The sequence below is a fragment of the Herpailurus yagouaroundi genome, unplaced genomic scaffold (assembly GCF_014898765.1).
Source record: "Herpailurus yagouaroundi ecotype Mexico unplaced genomic scaffold, PumYag 67793, whole genome shotgun sequence".
Lineage (NCBI taxonomy): Eukaryota > Metazoa > Chordata > Mammalia > Carnivora > Felidae > Herpailurus > Herpailurus yagouaroundi.
The window spans coordinates 14,840,344-14,850,523 of NW_024420586.1; the positions used below are offsets into that span (position 1 = coordinate 14,840,344).

Consider the following 10,180-nt stretch of genomic DNA (forward strand, 5'->3'; position numbering starts at 1 on the left):
CACTGAAAGAATTATTGCATTCACTTGTCAACATTTTGAAGGGTCCTGCTTTCTGGGGACCAGGCCTCTCTTTCAATCCAAGAGTTATGGGTGTTAAGCTGGCTCAATTCTGGAAACTGAGCAAGAGATGGTGATTTACATTAGGTAATAAATTTCCTAATAATCTATTCTTGATTTCTTCTGATTGTACTGATCAAAAAGAACCCTTGTCAGAGGCCCATCTATTTGGCTCTGAGAGATACTGTATTCTGCTAATCACTTTCATAACCTTCTACAGGTCAGACCATCCTGGCTGCCATTTTGATTTTTCTGCTCGAAATAATAATTTAATCCATCTGACTCCGATCATTCCATACTACCAGTTGTTTCTTGTTTTAAGTTACTACCACTTCCTTTGCTATCATTAGTCCAATTTTTTTAAAGATTTTATATTTAAGTAATCTCTACATCCAACATGGGGCCCAAACCTACAACCCCAAGATCAAGAGTTGCATTCTTTACTGACTGAGTCAGCCAGGCACCCTGAGCCCAATTCTGTAATAGCATATCTTACTTCCTCATCCCTTACCTACAGAGGAGAACAGCCACTAAAATTTTTAGTGGTATGATTGTTTGTATTACCACCATATTTTTTACCATTTGGTATAAGGTGTATCCTCTGGGCCCTACTTTGAAGCATATACATCATGGTGGCTTTTCTGATATTACATAGTGTAACAAAATGGTCTAGTATGCTATGAGCATTTTATGAGTTTTTTTTTTAATTTTTAAATTTTTAATTGATTATTTTTATTTTATTTTTTTAGGGGTGTTTTTGTTTATTTTTGAGAGAGAGAGAGAGAATATGAGTGTGGGAAGGGCAGAGAGAAAGAGAGACACAGAATTGGAAGCAGACTCCAGGCTCTGACCTATCAGCACAGAGCCCGATTTGGAGCTTGAACTCACAAACCACAAGATCATGACCTGAGCTGAAATCGTATGCTTAACCGACTCAGCCATCCAGGTGTCCCTTTTTGTAATTATTTAAATGAGCATTTATTTTTATTTTATTTTATCTTTAATGTTTATTTTTGGGAAAGAGAGAGTGCACAAGTGGGGAGGGGCAGAGAATCCCAAGTGGGCTCTGTGCTGTCAGCACAGAGCCCGATGTGGGGCTCCAACTCCCAAACTGTGAGATCCTGACCTGAGCCGAAATCAAGAGTCAGGCACTTAACTGACTGAACCACCCAGGCACCCCTTTAATAAGCATTTTACTACCTTCCCCTACTGTCTGCAGTGTTATGTCTGGGTTTTCTCACTCAGTTATAAAGACTATTGCTTTTCCCATGCTTCAGCATATTCATACAATAGCTGTGGGTCCTTGTCAAGGTGTTAAATCCTGTATCCCAGAAGAGCTCTCACAAATCAATAAACTTTCCATTTTCTAATGTCAGGGAGCAAGAATTTCTGTTCCCTTCAGAGGGCCTTTTAGCTAGACTAAGAATCAAACTGACATGAGCTAGATTAACAGGAGAAAGTAAAATTTAATAGCATATGTACAGGGAATCCACACGAACCCGGAAATTCAAAAGACAGGCAAAATGAGTATATATGTCATCCTGAACTAATGAGATGGGGGTAGGGGTCTGGGACTTCAGAGGAAAGGAATACAATTCACAGGAAATAAGAAGAAGATATTTGGTAATTAGATGTTTGCCCTCCATACAGATGGGTCACTCAGATAAAATTTATCTCTGCTAATAACCCTTATTCTGGGAAAGATCCCCAATATAGAGTTTCCTACCTAGTTAAGGGAGGGGCAAAATTCTCTCTTGAGGCTGTCGGGTCTCAGTTGCCTTCAGCTCAGAATCATCTTCATGTCAAAGCGGCCCATCATAGGGGTGCCTGTCCTCAGCTCCTACACTAACATTATGTTCTGCCCATACTTGGTCCAGTGCCCTCTGATCACAGTCCTACATTAACTGTTATAGCTCTTGGTGGTGTATGTTGACTAGAAACTTCAGATTTCTTTACAACATAGTCTCTTTTCTTCTTTCTTTTTTTTAAATGTTTATTTCTGAGAGCGAGAGAGATAGCATACATTTGGGATGGGGAGAGGCAGAGAGAGTGGGGGACAGAGCATCCAAGTGGGCTCTGCACTGACAGCAGGGATCCCAATACAGGGCTTGAACTCACAAACTGTGAGATCATGACCTGAGCTGAAGTCTGATACTTAACCCACTGAGCCATCCAGACACCCCTAATGTTTTTTAAAATTTATTTATTTTGAGAGAGAGAGGGAGAGAGAGAATCTCAAGCAGGCTACACGGTGTCAGCACAGAGCCTGATACAGGGCTTGATCTCATGAACCTTGACATCATGACCTGAGCTGAGATCAAGAGTCAGTCTTAACCAACTGAGCCACCCGGGTGCCCCTTCTATGTCGTCTTTTATCACTTTTAGTAATTGATATTTGTGATTTTTAAAATTTAATCTCAATTCTCAAATATATTACTGAAAAGTTATTTGTAATATCTTTTTATGTGTTTTTAATGTCTTAAAGGTTTGTACTGATGTCCCTTTTTTTTTCTCTGATATTGGTAATTTTATCCCCTAACCTGACAAAACATGTTTAGTATTCATTAATTAATGTCAGATATTCCAAAAGACGAATATTTCCTTTTATTCTCTATTATATGCTTGTGTTCTATTTAATTAAATTCTACCTCTTTAGTACTTGTGAAATAATATATGTTTTCCTTATCTTTGAGTGTCTATTAAACAGTAATCTTTTTTTTTATAATTTTTTTAATGTTTGTTTATTTTTGAGAGAGAGAGCGTAACTAGGGGAGGGACAGAGAGAGAGAGAGAGACAGATGGACAGACAGACAGAATCCCAAGCAAGCTCCAAGCTGTCAGCACAGAGCCTGATGCAGGGCTCAAACTCACAAGTGATGAGATCATGACCTGAGCTGAAGTCAGACACCGAACCAATATAGCCACCCAGGTGCCCCAACAGTGATCTTTTTTTAAAGAGTTCAGCTTTTTATTGAACAGGTTACAGAAAGGATTTAGTCAAAAAGACCAAAGCCCATGTCATCCTCACACTCTTCTGATTCTTCTTTCTTTGCTTCCACTTTCTTCTCCTCACCTGGGGCAGCAGTAGTGGAAGGAGGGCCTCCTGCTGGTACAGCACTGGCTGCTGGGGCAGGTCCACCGGCCTCTACCTTGCAGATGAGACTCCAGATGTTGATGTTGGCCAGAGCCTTTGCAAACAAGCCCTGCCAGAAAGGTTCAGCATTTACACCTGCTGCTTTAATGAGGGCATTGATATTATCCTCCGTGACAATCACCTCCTTATCCACTCAGCAGAGTAGGTGCAGGCGAGCTCTAACATGGAGACCATGGTGCAGGTGAGTGCTGAACAGGTGCTGCCCAGCACGGTGCTAATGGCCAGACGAAGTGAGGGGCTCACCTCAACACGGCCTTAGCTTCCTTGCTCAGAAATACTGAGTACCTTAGTGGCAGCAGAGGAAAGCTAATATAATTTTGGAGGTAGAATCCTTCCCAGTTTGTAATATATTTAAAGCAATGATAATAATATTTGCCTTAATCCACAGTTCATGTGTCTTTCAAGTTTTCTAACTAGCTGTATATATACACGTGCAGTAAAGGAGTGGTAAACATCTATCACAGAGCTAGAAAATTCTCAGTTTGGACCCTAACTGGATTTTTTAATTAAGTTTATTTATTTTGAGAGAGAGAGAGAGAGAATGGGCAGGGGAGAGGCAGAAAGAGAGGGAGAGAGAGAATCCCAAGTAGGGTCCCTGCAGTCAGCACAGAGCCTGACGCAGGGCTTGAACTCACGAATCATGAGATCATGACCTGAGCTGAAACCAAGAGTTGGATGTTTAACTGGTTGAGCCACCCAGGCACCCCTAACTGGATTCTTTTTTAAGTTTATTTATTTTCAGAGAGAGAACATAAGGAGGGGAGGGGCAGAGAGAGAGGGAGAGAGAGGATTGAAACCACAAACCATGAGATCGTGACCTAAGTTGAAATCACAAGTCAGTTGCTCAACTGATGAAGCCACCCAGGTACCCCTAACTGGATTTCTTAATAGCTATATTAATGGACAAATTTACATATTTCAAACTCACTTTTCTTGTCTGCAAAATGGAGATAAAAACATATTCCTATTGGTATTATTGAAAGAATTAAGAGAGGGAACCTAAAACCCAGCCCTTTCTAGATTCATTGTAAATGTTGGCCTCATTCCATTTTTCTTTGTTTTGTTTTGTAAATATAGTGTAGGGGAGGAAAAATAATTTTTCCTCTACCTGTGTAGGTTCTTGGCTGAGACACGCTGTAATAAAACACAGATTAACAAGAGAAAAAACTAAGTTTAATAATATGTATACCTCCCATATATATGGGAGAGACCCAGAAAAACTGAGTAACTCCCAGAGATGGCCCAAGCCACTGCCTTAAATAACATCTCCAGCTAAAGACAAAAGATGTTGGAGGGGGAGAAGTAATGGGAGGTTATCAGGCAAAGCATAGTAAACAGGGTATGGTTGTTATGCATATTTAAGTCCACTCTTCTCCACTGACAAGTTTCTAGAGATTTAGTTATCCTGGTACAGAGAGACAGAGAGAGACAATAATTATAACTGTAGATGTCTCTTACTGAAGGGTAATTTTTACTTTTTTTTTTCTTTTTTAATTAAGTAAGCTCTAAGTCCAACATGAACTTGAACTTGTGACCCTGAGATCAAGAGCTACATGCTCTACTGACTGAGCCAGCCAGGTGTCCCTCTACTCAGTTTTTAGAGCTCATTCTATGTCTGCTGTTTCTTAAAAATAATCAGCCTAAAAATAATCCTTATGCCAAAGAGACCTATTTTGTGGACAAATTTGGCTTCCCTTCAAAGAAATTGAAATGCAAAAGTGAATAGCCCCTACAAGGTAATATGTAAATTAGCAATTAAACAAGACTATAATTCAGACTTCCTAACTCATTGTTGAGGTAGAATATTCCCTCAGGAAAATTATTTACAAAAGAAGAAAAAAACAATTAGCCATTTTTAGTGTTTGTTCAGAAGTTATCATATAGACCCTAGCTTTCACTTTTAAATATTTCCTATAAAACTAATATTTTTCCCTGTTTACACATCATTTTGCCAAAAGACTTGATTTTTTACATTGATCTTTAATCCATTTATGCCTTGATTTCAGCTATAAAATTATCTAGGTTTTGATGATCCATACCATTAAGCGAAACACAAAAAATAAACAAGAACAAATTGCATTCCTTTTTGGCAGAATTACATTTGCAATTGTCCACATTAGTATGCCCCTTTTGTTAGCTGCTAGGCATTGTTTTAGGAAGGAAATGTTTTCATTCTGAAATGCAATTAGGAGAAGAAAAGAGTAATATCAGTGCTTTGCTGCCTGGATTTTGCATTTTGCGTTAAGGATTCTGTAAGTGTTTGAGTTATAAATTTTCACACAGTATTAAAATATTTTTTTTAACGTTTATTTATTTTTGAGACAGAGACAGAGCATGAACGGGGGAGGGTCAGAGAGAGAGGGAGACACAGAATCGGAAGCAGGCTCCAGGCTCTGAGCCATCAGCCCAGAGCCCGATGCGGGGCTCGAACCCACGGAGGGTGAGATCGTGACCTGAGCTGAAGTCGGACGCTCAACCGACTGAGCCACCCAGGCGCCCCCAGTATTAAAATATTTTAAAGTGATAATAAAAACAAGGGGTGCCTGGGTGGCTCAGTTGGTTGAGCGACTGACTCTTGATACTGGCTCAGGTCATGATCCCAGGATCGAGCCCCATGTCAGGCTCAGTGCTGAGAATGGAGCCTGCTTGGGATTCTCTTTTTCTCCCTTTGCCCCCTCCCCAGCGCACACATGCTCGCTCCTTCTCTTTCTCTCTCTCTCTCAAAAAAAAAAAAAAAAAAAAAGATAATAAAAACAAAATACATTAATTCAAATGTATTAAAATGGTAATTGGATCCTATCAGATATTATGCTGTCATAATAACTGATTTTTGGTTCATACCTTAGACACTTCTTTTTTGTAATTGTGTATTATGAAATTTGTAGATTTTTCAGTTCTTTTTTTTTTTAATTTTTTTAACATTTGTTTATTTTTGAGACAGAGAGAGACAGAGCATGAATGGGGGAGGGTCAGAGAGAGAGGGAGACGCAGAATATGAAACAGGCTCCAGGCTCTGAGCTGTCAGCACAGAGCCCGACGCAGAGCTCAAACTCACGGACTGCGAGATCATGACCTGAGCCGAAGTCGGACACTTAACTGATTGAGCCACCCAGGCGCCTCTGCAGTTCTTTTTAATAGGAAGGAAAGAAGGGAGGGAAGCCAGAGAAAGCAAAGATAGCATGATTACATATAGTTGAGTGAAGAATAGTTACTTAATGGAAAATAGAAAAGCTCTGACTAGACGAAGTAGAAATGAATGCTGACTGATGTGAGGAATAAAGACAAAAGGAAAAAAATGAAATTTCCTTACAATGTGCAGCCCATGGACAAGTCCTTGAGGAGGGCAGAGCGATCTTCCTCTAGAAACTCAACTGCCTCAAGGTTAATACTTTGCTAAGGGCAAAAGGCAATCTTAGCTAACATTAGCTCCATCTCCAGGTCCTGTAAGTCTCCTCTAAATTTCTTAAATGTTTATTTACTTATTTTTGAGAGATTGAGAGAGAGTGCGAGTGGGGGAGAGGAGCAAAGAGAGAGGGAGAGAGAGAATCACAAGCAGGCTCCATGCTGACAGTGCAGCGCCCAATGCGGGCTCGATTTCATGAACCATGAAATCGTGACCTGAACCAAAATCAAGAGTTAGACACTTAACCAACTGAGCCACCCAGGCACCCCTGTAAGTCTCCTTTAATATATAAAAATTCCTTTGGAAACTTCCTTTATCTCTATCCCCCAAGGTATATGTTAGCAATCATCCTCTGAGCACACGGCCCACTGATATATATCAGAAGGGTCTCATGACTAAGGTTTTACTAGACAGTAGTAAGTGACCTTATCCTAACAGCAGCTAGCCCCTCAAGGCCCTAGAAACCTGGCTTCCAGATTCCTTAGAGACTTACACTATCCCTACCCCTTCCCAGCTTGAAAGTATATAACCAGTCACCCCTCACAACCCAAGTGCAACTCTTCCTGCCCATGGGTCCTGTCCCTGTGCTTTAATAAAACCACATTTTTGCACTGAAGACATCTCAAGAATTCTTTCTTGACCATTCCCTCCCGGACCCCAACATTTTTCACATCACTGACCATGGAAATATCTCTGATAACTACTACAAATGAATAACAGGAAAAAAAATGACTTGAGGCCATCAGTACAACCTCACAGAAAATAGTTTTGGTAGTCAGTGAACCAGAACATTGAGAACTTTTGAGAGGGGCGTGCCTGGCTGGCTCAGTCAGTAGAATATGTGACACTTGATCTCAGGGTTGTGAGTTTGAGCCCCACGTTGAGTGTAGAGATTACTTAAAAACAAAATCTTTAAAAAAAGAAACTACTTTCTAGGGGTTGGATTGTTAGAATCAAGTGAATTTATTTGTGTGTGTGTGTGTGTGTGTGTGTGTTTACACATACATATATGTATCAATTCATGGGCATATATTTGAGTCCAATGTATGAGGTCTTGTTAGATGACACAACACTGGGTTTGCAGTATAGACCAGATGGGAGGGGAAATTTGGAACATCACAGAAAGGCATTGAAATAAAACCTGCACAGATCAGCATTCACTCCCTCTGTGTGGAATAATTTTTCATTTATTATTAAACAAGCTGTGGGGCCCCTGGTTGGCTCAGTAGAGCATGTGACTCTTGATCTCTCAGTTGTAAGTTCAAGCCCCATGTTGGGTGCAGAGATTACTGAAAAATAAAATCTTAAATTACATTTGGCTTTTTTTTTTAAACCTGTAAAAATAATTAGTTTTTGATGCAAATTTTAAGTTACCTATTTTAATCAGTGATAGAGAAGGTTATAGTGTCCCAGTCTTAAAGGAAATATCTCATCACCAAAGAAATACCTTGTATCAGCTATTAGAAGTAATAGGGCAATGCAAGAAAGTACCTAAAGATTAGCATCTAATATCTGTGATGAAGCTGGTGAAATCCTTTGTCATAGACGAGGTTATTGCCACTTTTCAAAGTCTCCCTTTGGGATAGTTTCTTCACTACATATCCTTTGCCTATGGGAAGGTTTTAAATATCAGAACTTGATACCCTGTTTTTGAAAAATTCTCAATATATCAGTGATAGCATTTAGCAACAAAAAAGGAGATAGTTTCACGAAATTTCAAGTTGCCCTTAAAATAATCTAACCCATTCAAATGAGCAGATACAAGACCTAAGAGATTAAATGTCTTGACCAAGATCATTGAAACAGCCTATGTCAGAGTTGGAAGGAGAATCCACTTTTGATCTCACACTTTAATGTCTCTGGTACATTAGTTTCCTACCTAAACTGTCAAAGTTTCAAGTCCCTTTTCTCACACACACACACATCAGGAACAGGAAAGTAAGGAAAGAAACACATGTGTATGTAACTGAAAGTATCTACTTAAAATACAATTATAATTATTCCTGTGTGTATATGACCATGAGCAAATTAAATTCAGGTACATCAATAGTTCTAAAAGGAGACATGAGGAAATGGTGTTAGATTATAAGATATAATCATTCCAAAAACTTTATGCTTAGTATTAAGGACTGACAAATCAAGGAGAATGTATAGATATATTTTAAGTTACTTTCATCAAAAATTCTAATTGAATTTCATGTTTATATCATGGATAATATGGAAAAGATGCTGGCAGGAAGAACAACACATCTAGGTAAATTAAAGACTGTCTCGGGGCGCCTGGGTGGCGCAGTCGGTTAGGCGTCCGACTTCAGCCAGGTCACGATCTCGCGGTCCGGGAGTTCGAGCCCCGCGTCAGGCTCTGGGCTGATGGCTCAGAGCCTGGAGCCTGTTTCCGATTCTGTGTCTCCCTCTCTCTCTGCCCTTCCCCTGTTCATGCTCTGTCTCTCTCTGTCCCCAAAATAAATAAACGTTGAAAAAAAAAATTTAAAAAAAAAAAAAAAAAAAAAAAAAAAAAAAAAAAAAAAAAGACTGTCTGAACAGCCGGATCCCTAAATCATTGAACCTGTTTCAATGTGGAGGGTTGCAAAAAGTTCACTCTGGTGTATTCACCCGTGCCATGTATTCCTGAAATCTTTTTTATTAAGATTCTATTTTTTAAATAATCTCTCCACTCAATGTGGAGCTTGAATTCACAACCCTGAGATCACAAATCACAAGCTCTATCAACTGAGGTAGCTAGGCTCCCCTCCCTGAAGTAGTTTTCATTCATTCATTCATTCATTCATTCATTTATATTGACTTATTTATTTTGTAAAGTTTATTTTGAGAGAGAGATAGAGTGTGGGTGGGGGAGGGACAGAGAAAGAGAGAGAGAGAGAATCTCAAGCTGGCTCCATACTGGCAGCGCAGAACCTGATGCAGGGCTCAAACGCAACCATGAGAACCTGACCTGAGCCAAAACCAAGATTTGGTTGCTTAACTGACTGAGCCACCCAGGCACCCCTTATTTATTATTTTTTTAATGTTTATTTATTTTTAAGAGAGGCAGAGAAAGAGGGAGACATAGGATCCCTAGCAGGCTCTGCACTGACAGCAGAGAGCCCAATGTGGGGCTCGAACTCATGAATCGTGAGATCATGAACTGAGCTGAAGTCAGGTACTTAACCTGTTATGAAACCAGGCTGGAACGCTGGTGGAAAAACCAAGCAGCACTCGGAGATCTTGGTGGATTAGAGATTTATTTTACACTGGCGGGCTCAGAGAAGACTGTTTCTCCAAAGGTGTGAGCCCGGAATGCAAGTGGGGAGGGTAATTTATAGCCGACAGCCTCCATATCTGTGGGGGTTTTCCTGCATACAGCAAACATAGGAAGAAGAAACCGGAGAAGGGGTCTCTAAGCTACAGACCAGAGTTTGGTTTTAGTCCAATCAGCCATCTTTGGTGTACTTTATCCACTTCTCCAACGAACCAACTGAGCTACCCAGGTGCCTCTGAAATAGTTTTTTTTTATTTTTATTTTTTTTTCAACGTTTATTTATTTTTGGGACAGAGAGAGACAGAGC

General features: G+C 39.9%; 1 pseudogene; it reads right to left on the bottom strand.

Annotated features, from left to right (window-relative positions):
* Positions 1-3,011: 3,011 nt before the first annotated feature.
* On the bottom strand, positions 3,012-3,508 carry LOC121026073 (60S acidic ribosomal protein P1-like; annotated as a pseudogene).
* Between the last annotated feature and the right edge of the window lie 6,672 nt (positions 3,509-10,180).